The sequence below is a fragment of the Tyto alba genome, unplaced genomic scaffold, assembly GCF_018691265.1.
Source record: "Tyto alba isolate M040663 unplaced genomic scaffold, T.alba_DEE_v4.0 Super-Scaffold_40, whole genome shotgun sequence".
In the NCBI taxonomy this organism is placed as follows: Eukaryota; Metazoa; Chordata; class Aves; order Strigiformes; family Tytonidae; genus Tyto; species Tyto alba.
Genome location: NW_024881316.1, coordinates 14,714,679 through 14,724,822, shown reverse-complemented (window position 1 = coordinate 14,724,822; position 10,144 = coordinate 14,714,679).

Genomic DNA, 10,144 nt, shown 5'->3' with positions numbered 1-10,144 from the left:
TCAGAATTGAGAGATTCTCAAGATGATGCATTGTGCACAAGAACTCCAAATATGCTTAATTAAATGTCATGAAAATGGAATTTAATATGTAGGCTACAATGCAGTCATAAGCATGTCAGCAGAAACTGTAAAAGCAGAGATGGAAATAGGTATTTCAAACGCATGAAAGCACCTGGGAGGCATAGGCCTGACATGGAGTCTCCCAAGCTGAATGGTGCTTTTAATTTTTTGATCCTAAAATCCTAGAAAACAGGCATGAAGCATGCAAAAAAACAACCACCAGTCCTTGAATTTCCTAATTGTGATTGTCTCCCTAATTGCACTTAGTATTTTTGCTATATTTGCACTACTATTACGCAACTGGTTTAAAAAGACAGTAAAAACTCACGGATCATTTTTTAAATTCATCCTCCTGTGGCTTTGTATAGCTCACCCTTGTGCTAAACAGCTAAAGCATATAACTCATCACAGCAACGCTGGCAGAGAATCATTGATGTCCTTCAAAAAGATCCAGGGAAATGCGGAATAACAAAGACAGAATAATTTTATTGCTTGCAACTGGAGGAAACGTATTGCTTGTATCTGGCAGCAGGCCAGGCCAGAATCTGAAATGCTGTTGCTGCTGTAAACAGGATGAAAGGGATTCATAATCCATCTCCATGCCCACTGTAGCTAGGAAAATTATAAGCAGAAAAAGCAATTAAAAAAGAACAAGAGAAAGCATTAAAAAATGTTGAAGAGACTTTTTAGTGTTGATAATGTACAGACTAATTGTCATGACTAACCATTTGGGGCTTGGTTATCAACTTAATCACCATTTACTGAATATAGGTAATATAAATATTGAATTTAGGCAGTATGTATATTTAATACAGGTATTGAATTATACTGAATACAGGCCTCTTGCTTAGAACAAATGACATCTCATTAGACTTTTCCATCAACTGCTCTACCCAGTATAATGCTAACATACTCAAATCAGCTGCTGTACTGGAATAGATTCAGATATTGTGCAATATTGTCATAGGGATTAATTGATGGAAGTTTGGTAATCTAAAACCTACAAATAATGTATTTCAGGTATTGTCATCTATGTAACTGGTGATGCAGCGCATGTAAATGGTGTGGTATTTCAGATTCCCTTGGACAGGACAAGTACATGAATCACATGAGCAAGAAATAATGTTTTGCAGTTTTCTTCTGTCTGTGTAAAGCAAATCTGATGTCTTAACTGCTTGCTTAGATGGGAAGGTCATTGAAACGGAGTATTTCATTCAAGAGCTGGAGGGGGAAGTAGAAGGCTTGAAAGGAGCAGCCCTAGAACAGCCCTAGCCTCAGAGCTTAACTGAGCGAGGGCTGCTTCAGAAAGGAGGGTGGAAACCTTCAAAAACTAAGTCAGGTCACAGTGTCACAGTTTGATATTCCCAGAAGTGCCAACGGGGATAAAGCCCCCCTGGCTTATTCAGATGAGTGGAACCCGTGCTCATTTAATTGTTATACATAAATATCGATGGGAAGTCCCTGATGCGTAGAGAAAGTGCTATTGATTTCCACTGCACTGTAGCAATGGCTGTGGCATACAGGGCAGGAGCTATTACAATGACTGTATCTAATGTGATGGATCAAGCAGATTCCTTGAATTGCCAGAGCAAAAATGGCATTCAGGTTTGGAAAGAGAAAATCTTCATGGTGTTGCTTTGAATACCATCACTTCTTGGAGAAGTGGGGACTTAACGCACGGTGATAGAAACGAGGGAGCCAAAGCGACATGCTGCTTGCTTTAACCAGGAGTACAGCATGACATGAAACTTGGCTGTGAGATTCAGACTTAGACACTCAGTTTCTGCAGAAGATCAAAGGCTGGTGAAAACCATCAGATTGAGTGTGAAATACCAAGGAAGATTCATTTTGGCTCCTTCAGCCTTCACATTTTCTGAAGCTTTCCCTCAGAATAGGCTATATGATACTGCCTTGCACATCGGAACAGATGCATAAACATTTATATACATCCTTCTACATATACATCAGGGGTGGTATCTTGCATCTGCACTTGCAGAAAAGCTCTGTTCAAAATGCAGGAATTTATACTAAAGAGATTTAGGCTGAAAGCAGCTCCGCAGATCTGGGTAGCCAAGAGTGCCGGTTCAGACTGCTGTTTCCAGTAGCAATATTTGCTCTCTCCCTCTCCCCTGCTATAAGGGTGGCCTGCAATGTGACTAAGATCTCTGAATTAGAGCATGAGTAGGGATGTAGTTAGGGTCCAGCTGAAAGTTTTTTCCTTAAGATATGTTGGAATATCCTCCTGCATACAAGATACATTGTGTGTGAGCACATACTTCCCTTGTTCTCAATTATCTGTGGTCATAGTATATATTAAATTGTAATGCAAATAAACTTAAATGTCAGTCTGTTTCAATGCTATAAATATTCAGAGTCTCCTTGTACTTTTTAATGCATTTGTCAAAATAAGCGGTGGTTTTGTTGGAGGCTGGCTGCTTTTCTTACTGCATGCTCACCTACCTTGAGAAACGAGAAGCCCAAGATCACTTTCAAAGCTTGTCTGTCTCCCATGCCCCGGACTCTGAAGTGACCTGGAATCTTCACTGTTTCTTTTCTCAAGTGCTCCTGAGTCATCTGCTGAAAAGTGGCCACTCACCTTTTACAATTTAATGTTATAATTCTTTGAAAGAACGTCTATTGGTGTCACTTCTCATACTATGACTAGTTGCAACCCCCTCAAGGGGATTTTTTTGAGCATTCTCTGACTGCGGTGGCATTGGAGCTGCTACAGCGTTCCTGACACCCCTTTTGTGTCTCTGGCAGGCAGCGGAGAATGGGCTTCTGTGAACTCAGCTGAACTTGAAGATGTATAAAAGAAGCACGTTGGGCATTGTTCATGGGGAATTGTTTTTAACAATACAGTTTTCCAAGGCTGTGAAATGCTGAAATATTAAAGGGAAAATATAGTGCAATGAAAGAAACATTTGCATATACTTCACACCACTAGTTGATTTCAGAGATTTTACAGATTGGTCAATTCTTTGTGTTAGAATACCTGCTTGGATTATGAGGTCACAGCTGCCTTGTGGAGAAATACTAGGTGAATAACAAAAGTGGTTGCTGGTGTATCACAGGAATATAATTTACAATGTGATGAATTAACACATAATAAAATAAGATGCTCTGTTACTACAATATGAAGCTTTAACTGCTCATGGATGTATGTGTGTTTTAACAAGGTCCCAAATTCAGACAATGTAATTATTGCTTATGGGCTAACAACAAGTATTTTATAAGCAATTTAAATAACAAAAAAGCCCAGTAAAGCCTGGGAGGGTGAAGAATATGCTGAGGAAACAAGTACTGAGTTGAATTATATATAAAAAAAAATGTTATTTGAAAGAGACATTTCAGTTAAGGGCATCTTTCTCCAGAAGACCTATGCTACGGGGAGGCAAAATTCACCCAGATTGTTCAGGATCTGGCATTTTTATGTCAAATGCTGCATTTGTTCTTAGAAAGTTTTAGTAGTGTTTTTCCAGAAAATCACTTTTTGAAGGACAAATGTGGTACCTGTGGACTTATTTCTGCTGCTTTTGCATAACCTACAATTTCATATTCACAATATGTGTATTGGTTTTTGACAAAAAAAAAAAAAATAATGCAGTGGCCAAATAATTCTGACATATTCTTTAATCAAAAGCAGTGTGTGTTGCTTCTGAACATTCATCTCTTTTGGCTTTAAAATGTATTTATATTGCCAGGATTGAAAATTAATTTTGTTAATTTTTGTGTCCGTAGAGTTTAGTGATATAAATTATGTTATAGAGAAATAAGGTCAAATGTATTTTTGAAACCAGTAAAGAGAATGGATGTTATATCAAAACAAATTTGGCCTCAGCGTTGACTGAGACTGCTTTGGAAACATTTTTATTGTCCCAGATACACAAGTGTCATATAGGGATGAGGAAGAATCTTCCTCTTAAAAAAATGTTCATTCAAAATATAAACACATCTTGATTATTAGTGTTGGACTCAGGAAGAGACCCAGGCAACTCACACCACTTCTAGGCACCTGATTGTGTCATCAGAAGTTGTAAATTATTTTCCTAATGCAAAATGGAACGCTTCCAGCAAGGGGGGAGAAGTGCCAACATCTCAGCCCCCAGTCTTGCGTATCGCAGACTTTAGGCAAGTAGGAGATAGGGATTTGTTCCCACTCCGTTAGAGGAGGGAGTCGAAACTTGGGTCCTCAGATTTCTGGCTGCACCTGCCAAGCCAAGCTGGTTGGGGGCGTGTAGGCAGACCGAAGTTACCCCGGAGGTGCGTCCCGAGCTGCCCGTCACTGCGCGGCCGAGACGCCTTTGGGCAGAACCCATGCCTTGGGAGCTCTGGGCATCACTGGTTAGGACAGCAACTTGGAGACAGCATTCTTGACTGAAGTACCTTAATTTGATAAAATCCTACTTAGGGTATATCTGAGCCTTTACAGCTTGAAGTGTATAAACTCTTGCAGTGTATGCATCAGCTTACTGGAATTCTCTTTACTGGAATTAAATAACGTTAAACCAACATCCTTGCCATCTTCTCAGGATTTGCAGTAATTTAACTTTTTGGGGGCAAGAAAAAAGCTAGGATATTCCATTATTCATGTCCATACTGTGCTTCAAGGATGCTTTGATTGATGAAGACTACTTTCTGGATGTTTTTTCCCTTTCTGTTTTTATAACCGGAACTGTCAATCCTCTCCTATGACCTAGTAAATAATGAGATCAATCACTCTGTAGTTGACAGAAAAGCAAGTACAGTGACTGAACCAACCCTGGACTGCAGGAGAGCAAACAGGGTGGGGATATTTCAGATAGTTGAAGAAAAATCCTGGGCCTGCTAAGACAGGTTGAAGGACTGCACAAGGCATGTTTACAGAGGCTAATGTTACGCTCGAGAGGAGAGTCCTCTGGGCAACCCATGTCTTCAGTAAAAATGGAGAAACACCCATTCTAGCAAAGCGGGTGAAGTAGGCTTTACTCCCATTTGCTTTATCTGTTTCTGGCCACCACACGGGGAACCTTCTGGTAGCCCAGCACAGTGACATGAACCACCTCCCTGCTGGATGCACCATCTGAAATGTGGTGAGCCAGCTACTAGAAGGTGGGAGAAAGCGGTGGCGGGGAATGCTTCCTCAGGAAAGGACTGGATCTGGGGCTGTGGGTTTCACCTGTACCACAGGGCAGATTCTGCTCCTTCCTTTCAGGCTCATGAGTTTACTGCAGCTCTAGAGCTGGAGAAAGGGTCAGCTGTTTGTAACTGGGGCTTTAAATCCATTTTAGTTAAAGTGAAAAAAAAAAAAAGAGGTATTGATCATTGGGGGTTTAATCCAGTTCATTCAACAGCTACTACCAGGAAATACCAGTTTGGAAAGTGACATTATATCTTCCTGTGCTACAAGTGAAACGTTGTCAGCTGAAATAAGGTAGGCATTTCTAGAGTCCATGCTCGAAGAAAGGTGTTGAAAAACTAAAAAGACTTCACAAACACATTTCAAGAATCACCGGAGGTCCATAAAACTCGATATTACAGGGAGAGACACCCAAGAGAAGATTTAATACAAAAAAAGGTTGAGAGATCATTTGATAGCAAGTTCTGTTGTTCCTCATGGCAGATGGCTTTTAGTCTAGCAGTAAAAATGTGCAATGAACCTTAGTGGTTACAAGTTGGAACTAGTTCCAGGCAAGAAAGTGCACATTTTTAACAGTGAGAACAAGTGCTTCTACTCAGATGAACTAAGCCGAAGAGACGTGGGATTTTTAAGTTGTGAGTGCCTCCAGCTGCCTGCTCTGCCCTGCTGCTGCAGGTGACTGCTCTTACAAGAGCCTGCAGAAGGAGGTGAGGGGCTGCATCTCAGGCACTCCAGACTAAATCTGGTAGTTTTAGGCAAATTCATCTTCACTGGTGACTGAAGCTGCTCTTCCAGGGAAGATGGAATTGTATCACATTAAATTATCATAGCCGTGTTTGCCAGAACTGGTGGGTTGTGTCCTCATTACGCCGTAAGAACGACCTGTAAGGCCTGGCTCACCGTGACAACCTGTCACGCAGGTTGGAATAGTTCTCAAAAGCAGGATGCTGAAATTAGCTAGCTCTGTAGTTTTAACTCAATCCTAGCTCCAAGGTCATTTCCAGTCTGGACCAGCCTCTCTGTGACAAGGATAGCTGGGTACCTGTGCTGGGGAGATAAGTAGGTACTGGTTGCTTGAATATATCGGAGAACTAAGGGTGTGCTAGGGTACATCATGCGTGATGTATGAGCATTAACATGAGCCAGCAATGTACCCCTGCGGCAAAGGCACCCGGGGCTGCAGGAGGAGAGCGCTGCGGCAGGTCAGGAGAGGTGACCTTCCCACGGCTCAGTGCTGGTGGGGCGTACGGGGGGCACTGGGACCGGTTCTGGGCTCCCCAGTACAGGAGAAGCATGGACATACTGGAGTGGGTCCAGTGAAGGCCCATGAAGGCAGTGGAGGGCTTGAGGCATCTGACAGACGAGGAAAGGCTGAGCAAATTGGGACTGCTTGGCCTGGAGAAGGCTCGGGGGGGGTCTCATCAACGCCTGTAAATACCTGATGGGAGGGAGTACAGGAAAAGGAACCAGACTCTTCTCGGTGGTGCCTGTAGACAGGACAAGAAGCAATGGGCACACTTTGAAATACAGGAAATTCCATTTAAACATAAGAAAACACTTTACTGTGCAGGAGGTTGTAGAGTCTCCATCCTTGGAGATACTCAAAACCTGAGTGGACATCGTCCTGGGTAACCTACTCTGGCTGAGCCTGCTCGAGCAGGTGGGGGTTGGACCAGATGATCTCCAGAGGTCCCTGCGACCACAGCCATTCAGTGATTCTGCGATACCAGAATCATATTACACGCGAGGAGTTCTGGGGCTGATGACACTGGTCCTAATAAGATACTTTCTCATTTGAATTCTCATGTATGCAGTGTTCTGATTAGGACTTTTCCCCATGTCATCAGCACCCAACTGCTGTTGATTATAACCCCTCTTCTTCTGATGGGGCTCTTTCTCCATGTCCTACTGCATTTTAGGACTCAGCCTCAGATCTAGAAATTTGATAATGTTTTTGGTACTTAGGTGCATGAGCTTACATTCGGGTTCATATCTGCATTAAAGAAACTGGACAATTTTTTATCTCAATAAATGATCAGTCAGTCTGTATAACAGAACTGTTGCCTTTGTTGTTTTCCACATTAGCATTGCGTGTCATATTGCAAATTTAACGTGCAGTAATGCTGTTTTCATCAAGGGCGTTGATAAACATATTGAAAAAATTCATGCCAGACAAGATCCCTCTAAAAACTCACAAAATATATAATCCCTTGGAATGAAAACACTTCAACTATAGTATATTTAATATGTGTTACATTGATTTTGTTTAGTTATTTTTAAATGCAAGATTATGTCATGTGTTTGGTAAAGACACTATTTCAACCACAATCTCCATTATCACTGTAATGCTTAATCTCATTAAAACAGTATCAAATTAGTTTGACAGTCTGAATTCCTGGGAAACCATGTCGACTGACATTAATAAATCTGTAATCCGTTAATTCTTTCATTAGTATCCTGTATCAGCATTTCTATTAGTTTGCTTGGTGGCACTTGCTAGCTAAAGCTGCCTGTAGTTACCCAAGCGATTATATTTATTGTCTGAAAATATTGGTTCAGCATTAACTTTTTCTACACGAAGTCTGAAATTCAAATTACTGAATTCCCACTGCCAAGTAGCCCGACAGCAGAAGCAGGGGGTTGCCGCACAGACCACCTGGTCTTCAGTTTCTTAACCCTCCTCCACCTGCTTCAAGGCGACGGACGGGTTTGTGTTGCTCCCGCTCCCCGGTGGCCGGTCCCGGCGGAGCGGAGCGGGGCGCGGAGCGGGGCGCGGAACGGGGCGCGGAGCGGGGCGCGGAGCGGAGCGGGGCGCGGAGCGGGGCGCGGAACGGGGCGCGGAACGGGGCGCGGAACGGGGCGCGGAGCGGGGCGCGGAACGGGGCGCGGAGCGGGCGCAGTAGCGCTGCGATGCTCTAGGTGGGGCTTCAGCACCGGCAGAGGCAGCGAGCTGGCCTGCCCACCTCTGTTCGAGTAAAACCTGCCCTTAAGGGCGATGGAGGGATTTGGAACAGCTTCGGCCCGTCTTTAAACTCGTCCTTGTGCCTTAATTGCCTTTTTACACTGGCTTGCTTGCTGGGCTGTTTCCTTTCATCGTGCTTAACGAGAAAACTTTTTTGTCCGCTGCTGTTTATCTTCCCTTAAAATTCAGATGCGTGTGGCAACCAGCCAGTGTGCATGGAGGAGTTTTGCACAGCACTGCGAGGTTGTAGACTTATTAGTAGAAAATACATCCACAAGTTTTCTAAACTATTTTTAACACCTCAACCTCGCATCTTACTGCACTAGCGGGGAACGGCATCACCTGGGTCCGGCGCTGAGGTCTCTGCAGGCAGAAGGAGAGCTGGCCCAGCACGTGATTTCGGGTCTGGGTTATAGGCTGGGACTCTGTGTCTGCAACTGTGAACTGAACCATGCTGGGAGCCTCTGGGTGGCACAGCTACCAGTTGCTGTGGTCCGCCCACTTCCACGCCTTTAAATCCTTTAGTCTCCATGGGACATGTAAAGATGGAGGCTTGCTAAGGTGGGTGAAAACCTCCAGACTCAGAAGTTTGTGATCAACAGTAAAAAGTCCAGCTGGCTGCTGAGGACTAGAGACATCCCTCGGGGATGGATACTGGAGCCAGTATTGTTTAATGTCTTTATTATGGAGCTGGGGTTGAAGCTTGTTAGGGCTTCGGGTAGATACTCCCATTCCTGAGGTTTGGTTGCTGGGCATGGGGCTAGCTCCATGCCTGTGCAGCCAAGAGGGACCTCTGGGGATTGGGGGGGGGAGGGCTCTCAAACATGCTGTGGAGGGGTTGCAGCCAGGGCCGACGCTTGCCATCAGGAGCTGCTTTCAGCTGCGTGTCTTGCGCCGAGGACACTGACCTGCAGATGGGACCTCTCAGCTCATCCGCAGGCAGCCCCGTGGCTGTGGACCAGCCTGGTGACCGCAGGGTCTGGGCTGACCCCTGTGACCACCCCAGCCCAGCCCTGCTGGCTTTGCAGGCGCCGTGGGGCTGGCCTCAGCCAGCGAGACCCTGCGGGCCCCGCCGTCACCCTCGGGGATGGAGTCGCCCCATGAGACAGAGCCCACTGGGCAAGTATGGGCCAAGAAGCAGCTCTCCCGAAAAAGCCCTCGGATCCTGATGGACAACAGGTTGAACGTGAGTCAGCGATGCACCCTGGGATCCCCAGTACCAGAAAAACATTTAAAACCTGGAGTGAGTCTGTAAGGGACCACCAACCTAGTGAGGGGCTGGAGCACAGAGTGTTTGAGGAGAGGCTGAGGCCGGTGGGTTTGCTCAGCCTGGAGAAGAGGCACTTGAGGGACAACTTACTGCTGTCTACAGATACTTGCTGGGAGGAGGGCGTGGAGAGGATTGATCCAGACTCTGCCCCAAGGTGCCCAGTGGAAGGACAAGAGGCAGCAGGACACATTGCAATGTGGGGAATTCTGACCAGATGTTAGGAAAAAATTGTTCACCACGGGGGTGGTCAAACACTGGAGCAGGCTGCCCAGAGAGGTCATGGAATCTTTCGTCCTTGGAGATACTCAAAACTTGACCAGACACAGCCCTGAGCAACCCAATCTAGTTGCCCCTACTTGGAAAAGATTGCCTGACTGATGACTTCCAGGAATCCCTTCCAAACTGTATTAGTCCGTGAGTTTGTGATTCTGAAGTTGTGTAGCTGTATCCAAACCAGCAGTGCACCCTGGCCCGTGCTGCCTCCCAAACCGTGCACGGGGATTGCTGGGGAGAGCACTAGCTGGCTAGGGGGAAAGCCATGGCACTGGCCACCGTCACAACTTAACACTGAAGGAGACAGTGTCTGGAATGGTTTAAGTAAATCAACACAGCTTCCAAATATAGAAACATAAAATATAAATATGGAAAATAAACCCACTGCTTTATTTCGATGCAAATGTGGTTAGCTTGTTCATTCCATTCATTTCACTTATGGCAATAGTTACAAATGTAA